This window comes from Ambystoma mexicanum, chromosome 10, assembly GCF_040938575.1.
Source record: "Ambystoma mexicanum isolate Mex_15411 chromosome 10, UKY_AmexF1_1, whole genome shotgun sequence".
Taxonomy (NCBI): Eukaryota; Metazoa; Chordata; class Amphibia; order Caudata; family Ambystomatidae; genus Ambystoma; species Ambystoma mexicanum.
Window position 1 is genome coordinate 348,071,840 of NC_090932.1, and position 19,209 is coordinate 348,091,048.

Sequence of the window (19,209 nt, forward strand, 5' to 3'; positions counted from 1 at the left end):
TTCTACACGGCCAGCTTTAACACCACAAAGAATGCACAATTTATTTGGCTAAAACACTGTTAGGGAGAATTCTCTGTATAGGCTAATTTCCCAAACCTAGTGAATCCCCCAGCAGCTTTGCTGGATTTTTGGGGTTTATTTTTTTCTCCTGCTAAGAGTGAGACTATTTTTCTCCCACTCTTAGGCATGATTTGAGAATGTCCTTTGACTATGTAATGTGTTTTATGGGCTATGGGGTCTTTTACTCCATAGGGCTTCATGTGTTTTTGGTATGTGTGTTACACAGCACCCTCAGTGCACTAACACAGGGGTGTCATAGTGACCCCCAAACATAGACTCCATACCCTGGGACTGACCACTGTCTCCCAGGGCATGTAAAGTCACCATTGACTTTACTAGTCTTAAATTGTGAATAGAACGAGTACAAACCATCATATTGTGGAAGTACTAGTAGGGGTAATTCGATTGCCCCTGGGTCTGTTTTTCAAGGGGGCACTGTCCAGTCCCCCCTTGTCGAGTTTCTGGCTGGTGGCAGTGGTTACCACCGGAATATTTCCTATGGGATTTTCCCATTCATTTTAAACGCACCACTTTTTTGGTGCAATGTTAAAGATACCGCTGGGTTATTTATTTAATATTTATTCCCCGGTTGGGTCTTTTTGCCAGGACTCGGTTTTAAAATGGCGTTTGTGTTCGCCTCTGTAACTCCAACCCAAGTCGAGCCCTTTGTTCCACTTTTGGCGGGCTTCTGCACAGAAGCCTCCAAAAGTGGTGCCACTCTGTCTGGGTCTACAGGATGTGTGGGAGGGGGGGAATAGGCACCCTGGACTGAGTTGCCTCGGTAACTCAAGTCGCACTCTTGTGTGATTGGCCCAGTGGTGAGCCGCCCGGCTCACCACTTAGCATGTTTGAGTGACAGCTAGGACTGATGAATGGGGGTTTTCTGCATAAAAGCAGGGCTTTGGGGACTGGAACTTCATAAGTCACCACAAGATCTAAAGAACCTGAAGAGGGAGAAGCTGAGCCGACCTGCAACGACGACACCACCGGTGGAGCCCGGCTGAACCGACTCACCACATTCCAACGACAGAGAAGATCTTCCTCCAGGAGAGTCTTCTTCCTTTGAGCTGGTGGGTTCAACCAGTTCGCCCCTTTTTCACCTTCCTGGATCGTCTCGTGGTCGAATCGCCCGTGCCAAGCACCCCGGCGGCCGGATAGCCACGCTTCACCACAACCGTGAATAAAAGGGTAGTACCTTTTAACCGGGAAACTCCGCAGCTGGTTTCTTCCCTGGCAGGGCAACGACCTCCAGCTTTCCTCCACGTCGAGATCTTCTCTTCCCCTGGACGAAGCACCAACTTGCACCCGCTGCCAGGAACAACTGCCCCCGCTGGAGCTTTCTCACCATTTCAGGTACTGTGTCCCGCCTGGTCTCCCTTGCAACAGACTGTCCAAGGTGTCCCGTAAATCCTCTATCCTGGGGTAACCTCGGACCTGTTAACTAACTTTTCTGAACTGATCTAACTCCTTTTTGAACTATCTGCAAAGACTTTTAAAGTGTTCTTCAACTGTGTGACTTGGGCACATTCCGCCTTGCTCTCTCCAAGAGTGGGCCTGGCCTATGAACTTTTTGCTCTACAGTAGACCCTGCCTTTCTTGACTTGCTGTTGTTCTTTAAAAAAAAGTGTTGGTATTGTGTGTTTTCCTATTTCTGCCTTTTCTCTCCCTTTTTAAATAATTATTGGAGTGCCATCTTGGTTAAGCGCTCACCTATGTGTTGATAATAAGTGGTGTTCTTTTCCTAAGACTTGTCGAATAATTAATCAGGGAGGTGTATATATTTCTAGTGACTGTGTTTGAACTTTCTTGACATATTAGTGCCAGTGTATTTTTACAAGTGTGTTTAAAATAAATAATTATATACTTTTATACCAAAGCTCTGGTCAGTGTTTGCTTGTGCTACTGTATTTTTGTACCTAATGTGTATACTCTATATACTGCCTAACTCTTCTTGAGAGAAGTCTGACTGCTCAAACACAGCTACCAGGTAAATCTGGGTGGTGCAGACTGCAACAAATTGGGTTTACTGCTAACACCTGTAGTCTTAAACTTTTTGCAGTGGTCCCTAAGGGAACAGCAGAGGTTTCTGCCTAACACACACCACGCGATAGAATACCCAACAGTGACTGATTGACTTCATTATTAAGCGATCTTTGAAACCAACGTGAACTACACGTATTAATATTTATACAGCTAGAGAAACCATTAGCTAAGAGAACTAGAAAAGGACACTCAGCCTTGAATACACCACGCTTCAGAACATACAAATAGGGATCAATCCCACCATCAAGTCACCGTCCCCTGAAACCCAGTGGAGATTGCGGGGCTCATCTTATCCATCCCTGAGGAAACGCACATTGGACAGTTGCACTCCGTCCTTATGAAGGTTGGCTAGAATATCTGGGCAAGGTGTTTCCCGCCCACATAGAATCACAACCGAAACATGTGTTGACAGATATATCCCTGTAACGCATACAGGGAAATACATCCAAAAAGCATATGAGTTGAGTTTGAATTCATGGTTTCGCATTATGTTATGGGAGCAATAACTACCCAGATTGTCAATATTTTTTGGGTATGAAGATGGTATATATATATGAGATATTAATGAATTATGAATGATGGGAAATTGTGTTGTGCCTTTTTACTGTATTGTAAGACACAAAAGAATTATGTTCAGAATTTGAAATAAATATTATGTATTGTGAAGATTTCATGATAACTATATAGTATCCCGTCATCTTTGTTCTACTGGTCCACTTCCTTTTTACTGGTATACTATCCTGCCAGAACCTCCCTTATAGGTGTACTGCATACTGTGAGATTGGGATCACGGAAGGAGACACAGACAACAGATTCATTGTATAAAACAAGGCTTTTATTAAAGAACATGTCAGGATGGGGTAAGGCCTAACTTGCCATATGTTACAGTGGGATTTCCCTACTTAAAGAAAGTCTGTGTCAGTAAGTTCAACTGAAAAGTCTGTGTCCAAAACCTATGCTTGCCCTCACAATGAAGACAAAACAATGTGTAGGGATGTCAACCATAAACTAAACAGTGTTCCAAAAGTAAAGTTCAGAGCTATTTCCAGCTCCGGCTTACTCTTCAGTCTCTTCTCCCCAAATGTCAACCAGTTTATCACAATGTTCAATTTACCTTCTTATGGACTTGAATTAAAGTTCCACACCTTTGTAAGTATCAGGATGCCCTTCCCCAAGTTCAATATAGTTCTAGGCAATACGTCTCGGGGTTCCCTTCCCATAGTTCAATGTCAAAAGACGTCACAAAAAGTGTCTTAAAGCCAAGTTCTTTATACTGTGTTTCAACAATTCTTTACAGCTCAGGGTTCACCAATGGAGTTTTCCTTTTAACATAGTAGCAAGTTTCCAAGTTAACCTATAGGGGGTCTCTGGTCTTGGCACAGTTGTTAGACCAAACGGTCCACCCATTACAGGTAACGCAACCAGGAACCTTACATTCGCTTTCAGCGGTCATTATTGAACATGTAGGAGTTCTCTTGTCTAGGCGCCGTTGTTCGATCGCTCGATCCAACCATTACAGGTCAGGCAACCAGGAACTTCAAGCTCTCTTTGAGTAGTTCGATATTCAGCTAGACAAGTGGTTTCTCAAATGCAATTCCACAATAAATTATTGCTTAGCCTGGACTTCAACTCTGCAGTTAAGAGTCCTTCATTCATCTTAGTTTCCCATTTTCTATCAGTTCATAGTTCAATCTTAACAGGTTTGATATTTGCATTCAATGTAATGTTCACTGTTAGCAGTTGTGCTGTTTCATTTTCATGCAACTCAATATTCAAAATTAATAGTCTTTGCCTTTCCTTTCACTTCAGTATTCAATGGCTACAAGCTTTGTTTATTTCATTCAGTGCAGTACTCAATAAATGCAACTTTGCTTGTTTCATTCGGTTCAGTATTCAATAAGTGCAACTTTGCTACGTGTAACATTGCTTACTATCAGGGATCTCTACTATATTCACAGCTCCTCAGAGCGCCTGGGTGTTCCCGTGTCCCTGTCTCTTACCAAAACCCGGCAGCTCCTCTTGGCGGCTTCTCCCAGTCTTTCGCCGGGTGCTTATTTCAGCACATTGCGGCTCTCGTGTGGAGTTACGCCTCTGGTCCCCGGGCAGCGCCTGCTGCCCGCCTTCCTTTCCGAGGGTTCTCAGTCCTGCATAGTCCCACCAGCAGGACTCCCGGAATCTTGGGGAGCGTCTCCGCTTTTTCTGCGGTGTCTTCCTCTTCCCAAGCCGCTGCTTCTGCTCCCTACTTCTGCATTCCATCTCTTATACACCTGTGGTCCTCTAAGGGCCTGCTGGTGTATTTGATTAATTAATGCTGCCTGGCTGATTACAAGGACATGCCTGACCCTCCTGCATCTTCTTCGTCCCAGTACAAAAGTGCTGAGAGTAAGTGGTGTCTGTTGTTGCTTCTTCCTTGTCTCAGTACTGTTAGGTACCCCAAGAGGGGAATCAAGGGGAACTGCCTTATAATGACTAATAAAAGTCAAGGGAGGATTTGGCTGTCCCTCACGAGGATAAGGGTGATTCTATATTTTGTCCCAAGGTATCTCATCCCCAATCCTTCTCCTCCTATTTCTAACACGTCTGGGGTGATATCTCCTGCCATTCTCAGAGACAAGGGAACATGGTGAACAAAATCCCATAACCACTTCTGGGATAGAGGTTTCCTCCTAGAAGGAGGATGTGGACTAATGTGCCTTACCTACGGACATCCCACCTCCAATCCCAAAGGGCCCTCCATCCAGGTGGTCCTGCCTCGCGTGTCCGCCCCCCAGGGGCAGGATCCAAAGGCGATGGCCTTTCTCTGGCCACCTGCATAGAAGAGCCAAGGGGAGTAGATGTAAGAACACCCTCAGGTTTGACAGTCTCTTATACTTATTTTGTTCTAATTTAGTTCTGCCTCTTTAAGAACTGTTCACTTGTTTGCTCTCATATACTTCTATTCGGTTTTGACAGGGTTACCAATACGCCCCGGTGTCCCCTCTTCCCTTGGGTGGATTCACCGGCTCTTGCTGGTGTATGTTGGTTGTCCCATGTCAAGCCTGTGGTGGTCATTCAGCGTTCTGCTCCCTTTTGCCGCCTCTGCTTCTCTGCCTCTTGCGACACCCCCCTCAGCTGTTGTCTTTCTTGGCTCCGGTGGCGTGGAGGCAGCCACCTGTACCTGCGAGCGCCCATAAGCCTTCAGATTGCCTTTGGCCTTCTCGCAGAGTACTCCTGCTTGTAGTCCACTCGTTTTACTCCACGGACACTGTACCAGCCTCACAGTCCCTCGGTCCGCACCAAGAGAAGCAGCGGTCTCCAGCCAGCGGCTGCCTGTCAACTGGTCTGCCGGCTTGAATCTCCCAGCATCAGGCTTGTTCCTGCAACAACTACAGCGCAGCGTGCACTCCTGGCTTCCAGTGATCTACATTACTCGGATCATCTTCTTAGTCACAGTACTTTCATTTTCAGGGCAATGGCAGTCTGTTTCTGATAACTTGCATGCAAAATCTGAAAAAGGGTCATCAGTGATCTTAAAAGGCAAGTCGGATACAGCTCCTGTGAAAGTGTTTCCAGTACCTGTCCTATGTGGGTCAGGGGAGGCATGAAAATTTGCCATTCCCCATGCCTTGATGGCATAGGTATCCTCAAAAGAAAAAGGGGGGATACCATGTCTCGTCCGATGATGTCATGACACCCTCCCGAGGGCTGCCTCCCCCCATGTGATCCTCCCTCATATAGCTGTCCCCAGGATCAGGTAGAGGCTGCCATCCCCTAGCCACACGGGGAGAGGTCACCGTCGGGAAAGGAGTTATGGCACCATCAGATTCATCACACTTTGCTTCCAAGAGGGTTGGTTATACTTGTACCAGAATCCTTATTGTGGACAGAGATACTAAAACTCTAGTAATCTTTAATAATAATGAAATATGTGGCAAGAGATTTTAGTCTATTTAAGGTGAAAAGAAATGTGATCGTAGAGGAGTAAAAATGACAATAGCCCCGATAGTTATGCATATATGATTGGATATGAAAATAATATCTTTTTCCAGCACTCTTATTGAATGAGGTCACAGTGCATACCATTGTCTAATAATACATCCATTTGGGTGATTATAACTCCTTACAAAAGCTTCAGGGAACATGTCCTTGCATTGCAAACAATATTTCCTGTCATGGTAATGACTGCATCCAGTTCAATGTGATTTGGGGGTCGCCTGGGCCAGTGCATTGAAACCTACTCACCAGAAGTGGGCCAATACCCGGCAGGTAGCAATCACGTGAACCCCCGTCGCTGCCACGTCTCCAAGACTTCACATTATCCCTTAATTTTCAGTGCAGCAATTGTGCAGACTATAAATCAAACAACATTAAAAATAAATGACAGGAGTTTTCGTTTGGCCTGAATTGCACATTCATACGATACCATAGGTGATTCCTGCAGGTCTTCCGTCTGAACTGGCACTACCATTAATCTAGACCAGTTTTGGGCACTACCAGGAATAGTCAGACAGCATGTACACCAGCAGGCTGTATGTTAGGCAAGATTGACTGTCGTAACCCTGTGGGAGACTACACCAGCCTTGTCCTTTTGGCAATAGGTAACACAACCTTTGGTATAGGCCTGTACTACACAAGTTGGTAGTGTGACTGAGCAGCTAGGCGTATCTCAAGAGGGGTAAATGTGAGCTGTAGGGTTGAAACAGAGCTTAGCAGTGACAAGTATTCAAATAACACATATACTCAAGGTTTTTTGATTAAATTATTTATTAATGTAACAGTTTTAAAATAAGGCTTCTTTAGAAGGGAGCAATTGGCAACAATAAAAATACACTTCAAAATACACTCCTTTAGTTCAATAAAGTAAGTAGATACCCTTTTGGAATGGCACACAGATATTCATACACCCTGAGGTGACTTCAATTGCTAGGACACTGTGGACCTTAATAGATAACTTTTCACCCTTAATACTGAAGTTGTGGCAAAAAGGAAAATGTTAGGGAAGGAAACAATGGTTAACAAGCTTCTCAAACAGGTAAGCACTTTTGAACCCCTCCACCCCCACTGCAATTTAGATTAACCCTTTCCCAGCTATACAAGTATGGTATGTATGCATTTTTGGAGGGATAGCTAAACACAAAGTCAGAGGTTAAGAAGAGTCTTTATGGAGCCAGGGCAGCCAAAGTCAATGAGCAAAGTCTATGTGAGCTGAGGCACTTCTTCAAGGTGGGTAAAAGTCTTGCACAATGGTAAAGAGAGTTTTGTTGTAAAATCAAATCACTGTTGGGCCACAAGCTGGGAGGCTTGTGAAGGGCAAAGCTGCAAGCAACTCTGCAAACGGCAGCCAATGCAAGTCTCCAGTGAGAGCAGGCAAGCTACACACACAAGAGTTAAGTAGCTGTCAAAACCTGAATACCACGTAGACTATAAATACCTCCGTCCCCAAGCACCACTCAGGGAGATAAAAATATACGCGCTGACCAGTTATGGAGGCCACAGGTGGCTGGAACAACAGCACCAGGTCCCCAGGTAGCAGTAAAGAAAATACCAAAATTACAGGCAAATCAACTGGTTAATGCAAGAAATAGAAACCAAATGGGTGATCACCTACCGAGTCAGAAGCTGGAGACAGGCTCTGGAGCAGGAGAGGATGTGGCCATCACACAGTGCAGGAGGGGAAGTCCCCCGCTAACGTGGTGCAAAAATGTATGCAAAAGAAAGTCCAGCACCTGATGTATTGCAGCCAAATATGGTGATTGTGGCACGCAACACACTGTTCCAAAGCAAGGTACAAGAAGGGTAATCCAAAGCAGTCTGTGAAACCGTTCCGTGATCAACAAGACGTGCAGCACATAAAGAAAGGGAAAATCCGAGGCAGTCCTTTTAACAGTTCCGGTTTCGGTAACACGAGGGATCCGAGAGAAATGCCAAAATCAAGTAGCATAGAATAGAAGTCCAGGGAAATGTAGCGAGGGTCCAAAATTCCAGAGAGAGGGATCGAGTTCATCTTGGGGTTGTGGTTGGTCCCACCAACCCAAGGGGAGAAGTTGTCAGTTCCAGGCTTCTGTAGTCGATGTCGAAATAGGAGCTTCAGCACTGCAGCAGGGCTTCACCAGGAAAACCAACGGTCCAGGAGGTGCAGCAAGCTTCTCTTCCATTTTCTTTCTTTGGTTCCTTCGTCCAGTGGTCTACTCTGCCTTCCTTGCAAAAAACCTCGCCTTTTATGCAAGTCGTTCCCATTCATTCGCAGCCTAGCTGTCACTCACACAGCATGGTGGCTGTCCTACAAGGACATCCAGCTGGCCAGTCAACTTTGGGTGCATTCCTGTAACCAAGGAGACTAAGCACAGAGAGTTTCAGGCACCTTGCTTGCTTCCTGCTCTGCCAGACACGCTGGAGCCAGAGGCAGGCTTCACCAGTGAATCCTGCGAAAGACAAAATGAACAAAGGGACCAAACCTGGTTTGGCGCGCAGAGTAAATCTCAAGAAGGACCTTTCCAAAAAGACATGCCTAAAAAAGAAAACCGTAGCCATTTGGACAAAATGGGCACCCATGGGTGCTATACTGCAGCTGCGAAACGCAGCCCGGGTAAAAAATACACAATTGTAGGAAAAAGTAAACCACTGCCACCAGCCATTAATTGTAGAAAGGGTAACATAAAAATGTTACACGAGAAGTTAGACAAAGGGGATATTAAGTAACCCCTCCAGCACCCTATTGTAACAGTGTGTGCTTGGTCTATAAAAAGGATAACACACTAAGTAAAGTCAATTTCACTTTACTACTTTTGGAAAGAGTAGTTACCAAGAGAAAATATTTAAACCTTAGCAGAAATCCAAATGATTACTCTGTGACACTGCACTGAATGTGCTGTGTGTCACAATACAAAATGATGTGTGTCCCAAACCAAAAGAAACACAGTGTTCGAATCAAATACAAATGCAGGAGAAAGTGGGAAAAAGGTCTCACTCTCTTCAGGATAAAAATTAAAAATCCCAAAGTCCAACAAAAGAGCTGGGGGTCTCTACAGTAGAAGGGAATTAGCACATTTCTGAGAATTCGCCCTAACACTGTAATAATGAGAGATTGTTTGGGGGTTAAATACATTTAGTAATTTGAATGCATGAAGGTATCAAAGAAAAGCAGCCCCAAAGGGTCAGATCTTCAACTAAGTTGATTAGTGGTTACATCGTACTTTTCAAATACCATTGCCACGCCTTTAGGAGCCCGGAATTTCCTCACACGCCAAACCCTCTTCTTGTGAAGTGTGGGGTCACTCTACAATGAGGTATGTTAGGTAACCATTAAGACATCAAAACATTGCATAGTGTCTTCCCAAATCCTGAGTAAAGTCTGCACTAATCCGGACAAAAATGTCCTACACTGGGTCTTTACACATTTAAGCAAGAATTCATGGTGAAGACCAGGGATTAAGCATACTGGAGTTCATGGGTTTCTTAACTGCTCCCCAGTATACAGAATTGAAAGTTGATTACTGCCCAACCACATCTGTCCGCAGATTCCTTATCCATTTCAAGGTGTGACAGACTTTCATCAAGGTTCAGATGTAGTTGTGAATGCATGTCTCAAGTTTCTTAAAGAAAGTATGGAGAATGCATAACCCAACGGAACGAGGGAGATGAAAACATTTTGCGAGGAAGATCATCAAGGTCATATTGCATATCCCCTCCAACAAAATTGGACGTTTAGGTCAAAATTTCTTCAGGGTCTGACATTTAGTTAGGAGCAGTGTAAATGGTCCTCGACAAAATGTGTGGGTGTCCTCTATATTTATAAAAGTAAACTGTAATTTACCAATATTTAACTTGTAGCACAAATATTAAAACAAAGCAGGTACTTCTGCAATAGTAGTCGTTGCCCTTGTGCATTCGACCAGGACAACATTGTCCACATGGATAAGGACCTTTAACGCCTCTCGACCAGAGGTCTGACGAATGCTAACATCTTCCTGATATTCTAAAAAGAGCTCCTTCACAGTGTAAGGGTGCAGAAGGAGATAGATGAGACACAGGTGGCATATTGATTTTGGGTTAGACCTTTATACACAAAAGAAAGATGGTTTGGGAGAAGGCCTAACTGTTCCTAACCACTAAGAGGGGTGGCCTTACCTCAACAAAAGAATACTATGAACCCGGTCATGATATCTGTCAAACAAAACTATGTGCACCGTCCTGTGTCTAAGCCCATTTCAGATCATTACACTCTCAATCCACAGAAAGGAAAAGCGTGTGTCTTCTTAATCCCAGAAGGAGGCCTTCCTCGTTCTGTATGCTGACACCAAAACACAGTTCTTCTGAAAAAAGGAATATATATATTGTGAGGGGTCAGCAATGAGAGGCAGACACAAAGATACTTTCATCCATATTAGTTATTTTATTTTAAGAGAAAAAGGGGTAAGGAAGAATGCCTAGCTTTCCCTATCCTAATGTAAATGTCTCTTCCTAAAAAATAACTAAAAGCAGGATGACCCTCAAACTAACATACACAAGCCAACGGTGCAGGGTAAATGTATGAAAGTTCAACTTCATAGAAAAGTGCAACAACTCAAACATTTACCTCCAACAAAAACACTTCTTGTATCCAGGTTTAACTCTTCCCCTGGGTTAGTTCAGGTACCTTATTCATAATGTTTCTGAATCAAGACCAGTCTCTTAAAGGCATTACAAATGTCTCTTTCACCTAATACTTCCCTCCTCTCACGTGTTCAGCACTTTCCACTCCTCCCTGCCCCTCACACTCTCCCCCCTTCCCTCTCCACCGCACTTGCACATTCTCAATGTCACTGGGCCTAGTAAAATCGTTGTTTTGTCCTCTCTCGTTTCCCCTCCCTTGCCTCGTTGCGCTCTGAAACACTTGTGTATGGGCGTGATACAAATAAAATATCATATCCAAAAGGATGACAAAACAAATGTTCTTTTCAAAACGCTGGTTCAGATAAAGCAAGGAAAAGTCTACTACTTCATAGAATGGCAAAGCAAATGTCTTTCTCAGAACAGTGATCCAAGTATGGAAAAAGGCATGTCTTTTCAAAGCTTCTGGTTGACAAAATGTTCAATTGAAACAAGAACTTAATACGACCAAGTCTCTTTAAACACAATCTCAAAACAAGTTTCCTGGTACTCTCTCCTGCCAGAAAACGTCTCAACTTCAACTGCAATAATCTCTTCATATCCTGGTTTACTCGACTGCAAGGAATATCCCCCTTTTAATTCACTTAGAACCACTAGTGTACTCTCCTGCCAGGTATCCCTTTCCAAAAAGGTTATGTTTCACTACCTGATATCCTTAATCAGACTTCCCTGAAACATTCAATCTTCTCTTAAATATTCTTACAGTTGTACCTCTCCAGTGGCACAACCCACTTTGACTTCAGTTAGTACTTGCAACAATCTTCCACACACTGGCATCCCTTATATGAGGGTTTGTTCAAGCTCCTTCTGTCAACCTCTCTTATATAGTCTATTGGAAATGACTGTTCCAGGTTTCCCCCAACTGACACCGCAGACATTTTACGTCTTTATTTCTCTTAAGATTCTATTTTGGCACTTGGCAATGTTGGTTCCAGGCTTCTCCCAACTGACCTCTCACATCAGGGGAATCGCACCATATTTGCCCTGTTGTTCTTTAAGCAATGTCTGACAATGCTGGTCACAAGTTTCCCCCAACTGATATATCATGTCAGGAGAATTGCACCATTTTCACCTTTTTCATTCAATTACATTTGCTCGGTTTTCAAAAGTACTTTCACAATGCTTCTTAGCATGTGCACACATCCCCGGGGGACCCCTTCACTACCAGGCTGACTCACTGGTTCACTGTGCAGTGTTTGTGATGTGCTCATGGGGTCCAGCTTCCCTGTGTGGCCAGAGTCTCTGGGTCTCCGCGTCGGCTCCCCCGGGTCCCGCTACCAAGACCTGGGAAGGCATGCAGGACAGCGCGTCTTACTATCCCGCTGAGCTTCACCTACTCTCTCTCTCCCGGAGTTCTCCGGTCCTGAGCGAGACCAAACTTCTTCTGCTAGGAGTCTCTCTCACTCCCCACAGCCTTCCGTAGGTCTTCCTCTGCCACCAGTCACACTACCTGCTCCGCGGCCTCTGCAGCCTTCCTTCTCTCGCTCGCTCTCCCTTTGGTTTTGATGTTCTCCTAGTTGTCTCCCTTTCCACAGCTGATGGCGGGGATTTAAATGTCCCGCATAATTGCCTGGACTGACAAGAACCAGACTGCATGTTGTTTTTCGAAGTCACATTTACCCCACATTAACTCCTTGTGCCGCCTCCTCGTCACAGAGATTTCTGGAATTGGGAGTTCTCACAGGTTCCAAATGATTTTGGATCACATTGTATTTCAAACACACCTATTCATCAATCATCAAAATTATCAGATCTTTTATATACCATATGTTCATTATGCACACATTGAAATATAATAGGGTTCTGTCTAAAAGTAGTTGTCAGAGTTTTACAATCAGATGATTTTGTGTAATGGCAGTATGCCATGGAGAACTCTGGAATTAAGGGATTTTGTTAAAGCGAATTGTACTGCTTTTCTGCCTGTGGAGTCACCACTCTCCCCCGACAGCCACCTCCTCCCATGTGATTCACCCTCAGAATACCACCTCAAAGGTCAGGATCAGGTAGCGGCTGCATTCCTCTGGCCACACGGGAGGAGACTTTAGGCTGGGGTTCAGCGAGGACTCTGCAGGATTCATCACAATATACAGTTCAATATTCAACCAACTTAAAGATAACTCAGTTCCCTGCTCACCTGGGGGAATCCTCTTCCTGGGTTCATGGTTCCTTTCACAAATGAAAGTTCCTCAAATTCTCTGGGGAATTCCATTTCTTTGGCCCGTAGCCAGTGGAGTAACTTTGCTGAAAATGTTGGTGGGGACATGACAACTGAAAGAAAGGGACAGGGTGGAGAAATGGTGGAAGGTGGCTCTGAGGGATAACACTAAACTACACCACAAGAGTCAATTGCTGACGCTCTGTTATAACTTTCATAAGGCTGGTGGCGTATCTTTAAAATTCAATTCTAAAGACACGCCAGTCTTCTGAAACTTATAACACCACAGATGGTCTTTAGAGTTCACTGCATTGACAACAGTAAGAAAACCTGCTCCTCCTCTACCTAAAGAGGGCCTGCAAGCAGGCTGAAGGGAGATGGTGTTTGATTATTGCCACCAGGGCTTTGACTCAAACAAGCATGTAGACATAATACAAAATGGATGCCTGCAAGATTTTAAAACCGCAGATTAGACTGATTATTCTGATTTCATTAATTACTTGCAACATTCTGACCCATTAAAATTAAGGTATATTTTCATGTGTTCAAATGACCCCAAGCACTGGCAGCAGGACTCCTTACCTTTTCCGAACGATACAGGTGTCTCACTGCCATGACAATGTCCCAGGGATCTCCGGGAAGTAGAGGGTCCTCATGTTTCTCTGTGTCAACAGAGAATTACACTGTGAGCCATTAGGCACTGATGGGAGGGAGGGGGCAACTGTTTGTCCCTTTAAAAATGTATATGGGGGGGAGTGATCAGAAGTGAGAAGGGTGCATAATGCTGCATGCTTTATGAAATAATGACTATGGCTTTAAAACCCAAGGGGAATTTATTAGGCTCACAGTAAACTGCATGATACTATTGTGACTTTGCAAGCAGGATTGGGAGAATAAAACTAAAGCATACTCTCATTCCTCAACATAGTTTATGACAATGTATATAGTGTACAATTAGTTTACTATGAAAGGCTAAATTATTATGTAGTGCGGTTGGCTTCCAAGGCACTGCTATAAATAATTATTTAAGCACATGAAATGCAAAGCAAAACTTCAATACATATCTATATCAACTAAACCTGGGAAGATGTGCACAGTTGCTTAAAATTGTCCACATCCCAGTTTCACCATTTAAAAAAAAGTGTGTGATCATGAGCAATTCATTTAATCACATTGTGCCTTATCTGAAGCTCCGTACGTGATTCTGATTCACTTCAAAGCTTATTTTAATATATCATGCTATTATAATTTTAAAAAAAATAATGACAATAGAGTTGCTCCATATATAACAATAGTGCATTTTAGGTATCTTGCACCCCAAACTTATTTGCCACTAATGGCAACTTATTCTAAAGTCAATACCATGTATCAAAGACTGATGATGCTCCTTCCAATGTCCTTTTTTTGTGAAGTCACTTCTTTTGGTGCAATCCATGTGCAAATCAGAAGTTTCCATGTATTTTGCCCCAGAGCGTCTGGACAGAGCTCTAATAGATGAGTTTGCTGCATCTGCAATGATCCTTCAATTTATCATATGTGTAAAAATGCCATCTGCCACTAATGTTACCAAAATGGGGCAGGGGTGGGCAGTTTTGGTGTGTGAATGAGACTATTACGCACACTGCATTCTGTAGCTCACTTCATCCCCCACTCTTGCAATGCTGGATAATCCCCTGACCCCAAATGTGATTGTAAAAAATGTACTCCTCACTAGGGTCAGCCCGCAGCCCAGCCCTCCAACAAACATACATGCAGCTGAGCTCAGTTCGGCATTATGTAATGAGACAGCGCAAGCCTGGCTGGGAACCTCAGCCAGGCTTGCGCTGTCCAATTACATGATCAATGAATGCAGCTGCCACAATGCGGCCCCCCAGCCCTCCCACCAAAAGATGGGGGGACAAAAAGGCATGCCACCAAAGTTGGGGGGGGGGACTTGTCCACCTGTCTGCCCCTATAATTACACCCATGTCCGTAGCACAAAAATGATCCTTCCCAGTCTCTTGTCAGGCCTGGTTCACTAACCTGCCAGACCTCACTGTTGACATTTCCAATAGTGGGTCAAGTCTGGTTTACCTGCCTGCCAGACTTTATTTTCACAACACTCACTCTACAAGGTTATGTTTTGGGCTCCAGCCCACCGATTATCAATATTATTTGGAGGTGGGTCCTCGACCCTTATGCATTCCACTGCTGGGTTTTCCCTGCTTTATCTGGGTCCTCCTTGTCCCTTCTTTACATACTACCTGGACAGACCTGGACAGTACCAGGTATACTCTTCTGCCAGGTACTGTCCCTCATAGGTGCACTCTCAATGTTTGTTTCTGCTTGCTCATCTGCCAGCAATTCTTTTTTTGGAGAGAGATTGGGTGTTGCATTGTGAAAGGGACAATGGCGATTGGCCAGGAGATTGTAGGGTGGGAAATTAAATCTAATCGTTACGGGGCAAAGCAACACATGTATTCAGGAAGCTTTGTCAGGCATGAAATTGAAAATTCTGGTGCAGGAATGCAAGCAGAGAAGAGTGGTGTCTGCACTCTTGGATAGATCCAGCATGCTTTCTGTGGTGCCATTCAAGGAGGAAAACCATGATGTGATTGGTAGAGACCAACATAGCGCGCCACTTTTGAAATCTGATTGCAACAAGCATGATGCATGGACAACCAGCGGGTGAAGGCAGCCTCAGATTTGATTCTGGCCACACACAGAAGAATAACGATTTAGCTTTGGAGTACATTTTTTTTTATATATGCAGAGGATACTCAGATTCTTTTTCGCATTAATGCCTCCCAACAAAGTCCCCCTCAGTGCCTGTGAGATTGCCTCGCAGCGGTAGGAAAGTGGATGTCAGAAAATTGGCTAAAACTGAACGAAGAGAGGGGGGCGTGGCTAACTGGCCATGGAAGGGAATAGTTTCTTACCTGTAACTCCATTTCTCCAGCATTGGTATCTTTCATGGATTCACATGCTTTGAATATTCCCCGTCGTCAGGCTGGGAATCCCCGGTACATTATATAGACCCTTTCCCGTAGGAAAACTTTTTCGACGCTTATGCGTCCTATCCACCTCGTTTTGTATCATGCGTGCCCGTGCCGTCAGGACGTCATGATATAAATACAGGCCCCGCCCCCGCGCTCCCTCAGATTTCGGCCCCCAAAGTAGTGGGGGAACCGGTTTGCATGATCAGGGGAGGCAGGTGGGCGCATGTGAATCCATGAAAGATACCAATGCTGGAAAAATGGAGTTACAGGTAAGAAACTATTCCCTTCTCCAGCATTGGATCTTTCATGGATTCACATGCTTTGAATAGATTACATAGCAGTACTACCCCCAAGAGGAGGCGTGCATGCAAACCCATATACTTTCTTCGCAAAGGCCGTTCCCTATGATCATGTATACATCAGTAATAGTTAACATAGGAAAAAACGAACCACATACAGTCATAAATTCCACAGGATGCAACCCCGCAGCCGGGGCTTACCTTACTGGAATAGGTGTCGAAGCACCGCCTGTCCCATCCGGGTGTCTTCGGCATGTTGCTGCGACAGGCAGTAATGGCGGGTAAAGGTGTGTGTAGTCGCCCAGGTAGCCGCCATGCAGATGTCCCCTAGAGGGACTCCGGCCCACAGTGCCGTCGACGATGCCGCTGCTCTAGTTGAATGAGCTCTTGGCCGTCGTAGAAGAGGCTTCCCTGCCCTGGAATGGCAGTACGAAATAGTAGATGACACCCATCTTGATAGTCCTTGCTTTGAAATGGCTTTTCCTCTAGCACCCAAACCATAAGCCACGAACAGCTGTCTCGTTTCTCTGAACAGTTGCGTACGATGAAGATAAAACTTGAGAGCCCTTTTTACATCCAATGTGTGTAGCATGCGCTCCGCTCCCGAGCATGGCTCCGGAAAAAACGTAGGTAACACAATAGAGGAGTGTTTATGGAACACAGAAGGAGCTTTTGGTATGAACTGTGGGTTAGTGGCTAGGACTACCTTGGTCTTGAAAAATCGTAAGTATGGTGGGTCTACCATTAGAGCCTGAACTTCTGAAATACGTCGGGCTGAAGTGATGGCCACCAGGAAGGCCAATTTCCACGAAAGAAACTTTAGAGACGATGATGACATTGGCTCAAAAGGAGGTTTCATAAGAGACGTTAAGACCAGATTGAGGCTCCTCTCCGGCGGAAATTTCTTCTCTGGAGGGAAACTCCGAAAGAGGCCTTTAAGGAAGTGCTTAATCAGGCGGTCGCTGAACAATGGTGCCGAGTGTCGTCGACGAGTAAACCTGGAAATGGCTGCTAGGTGTACTTTTATTGACCACACCGACAGGCCCTTTTGAGCTAAGAACAGCAAGTATGGAAGGAGCTGTTCCGGCTTAATCGACTGCGGGGCCAAACCTGGTTGATCCTCACACCATTGACAGAAACTTTTCCATTTGTACGCGTATGAGGCGTTTGTGGAAGGTGCTCTTGACGCTTGCAGGATACGTCGACAGTCCTCCGGAATCGTTAGCCGACCAAATTCGGCGAAGTCAGGAGCCAGGCCGTCAACTGGAGGCTGTCCGGGTCGTGATGCCAAACGACACCCTCCTGTCGAGACAGAAGGTCGGGGGTCTTCTGGAATCTCATTGGTTCCGCCGCTGCTAAGTGTAGTAGGTCTGAAAACCACACCTGTCTGGCCCAGTATGGGGCCACCAGAATTACCCGACATGGGTACCTGAGGATCCATTGCAACGTCCTCCGGACAAGTGGAAATGGAGGGAATGCGTACAGGAATTTGTTCGTCCATGGGAATGAGAACGCATCCCCCAGTGAGCCCTGTTGAGGCCATCTGCTTGCGTATTGATGGCATTTTTTGTTGTTCTTCGTTGCAAACAGGTCTATGGAAGGTTGTCCCCATTCCTTGAATACTTGTTGAAGTTGTTGGTCGTTCAGCACCCATTCGTGGACTTCGTTCATTTCTCTGCTGAGGGCATCGGCTTCCACGTTTCTCACTCCTGGTAGGTGGAACGCTAAGATTTGCATGTTGTGTTGTAGGGCCCAATGCCAGATTTTCTGTGCCTCCGTCGATAGGGACCTGGAACGTGTCCCTCCTTGTTTCCTCAAGTAGAACATCGTAGTAGTGTTGTCCGTCATGACACGCACCACCGAGTCCTTCAGTTGAGGAAGAAAGGACTTCAGAGCCCATCGCATTGCTCTCAGTTCTAGCAGGTTGATATGCAGGGAGGACTCCTGCAAAGACCACTGACCTTGTTCCTGTAACGTATCCAGATGAGCTCCCCATCCGCTCAGCGATGCATCCGTCACCACCGTCTTTTGGAACTCTGGTTCCAGTAGAGGCATTCCTTTCGTTAGAGGAGTCGACACTTTCCACCAGCCGAGTGCTTGAACTAGTTGTTCGTCGACGACCAGTCTGTCGGACCAGCGACCTCTGCTCTGCGCCCAACGGTCCGCTAGAAATTCCTGGCAAGGCCTCATAAACAGACGGCAGTTGTTTATTAACGGAATGCAGGACGACATGGTCCCTAGCAGGGACATGTACTTGCGCACTGAGACCTTGGTACCGTCTCTGCATTCCGACGCCTTGTTTTGCAGTTTCTGAATTCTTTCGCTGGATGGTTTCACCAGGCTTGTGTGTGTATGAAACTCCGCTCCTAGAAAGACCAAGGTCCTCGAAGGCTCTACGGAGGACTTGTCGAAGTTTATTGCAAAGCCCAGTTCCTGTAAGATGGACATTGTGGCTCGTAGACTGTCTCGTGTTTGTTCCTTGGATGAACCTCTGACCAGCCAGTCGTCTAGATATGGATAGACATGATGACCCTCCTTCCTTAAATGGGCCGCTATAGGGGCCAAGCACTTGGTGAACGTCCTGGGGGAGGACTTGAGCCCGAACGGGAGGACCTTGAACTGAAAATGCTTTCTCCCGACGACGAATCTTAGATATCTCCTGTGTCGTGGGCGTATCGGGATGTGAAAATAAGCATCTTGAAGGTCTAGTGATGATAGATAATCCATGGGTTGCACCGACCTGATAACCTCTTGGGAGTTTTAGCATTTTGAATTTTAGGCTCTTTAACCACTTGTTGAGTACCCTCAGGTCGAGAATGGGCCTCCATTTGCCGTTTGGCTTTTTGACAACAAAGAACCTGGAATAAACTCCTTTTCCTTCCTGTGCCACAGGAACTCTTTCCACCGCCCCTTTTCGCAACATAAGCGCCGCCTCTTGTCGTAGGATTCGGAGGTGGGGCTGTGTCGAGAATATAGGAGGAAGACGCGGAGGCTTGTCTTTGAATTGCAGCGCATGACCCATGCGAATCGTGTCTAGGACCCATCG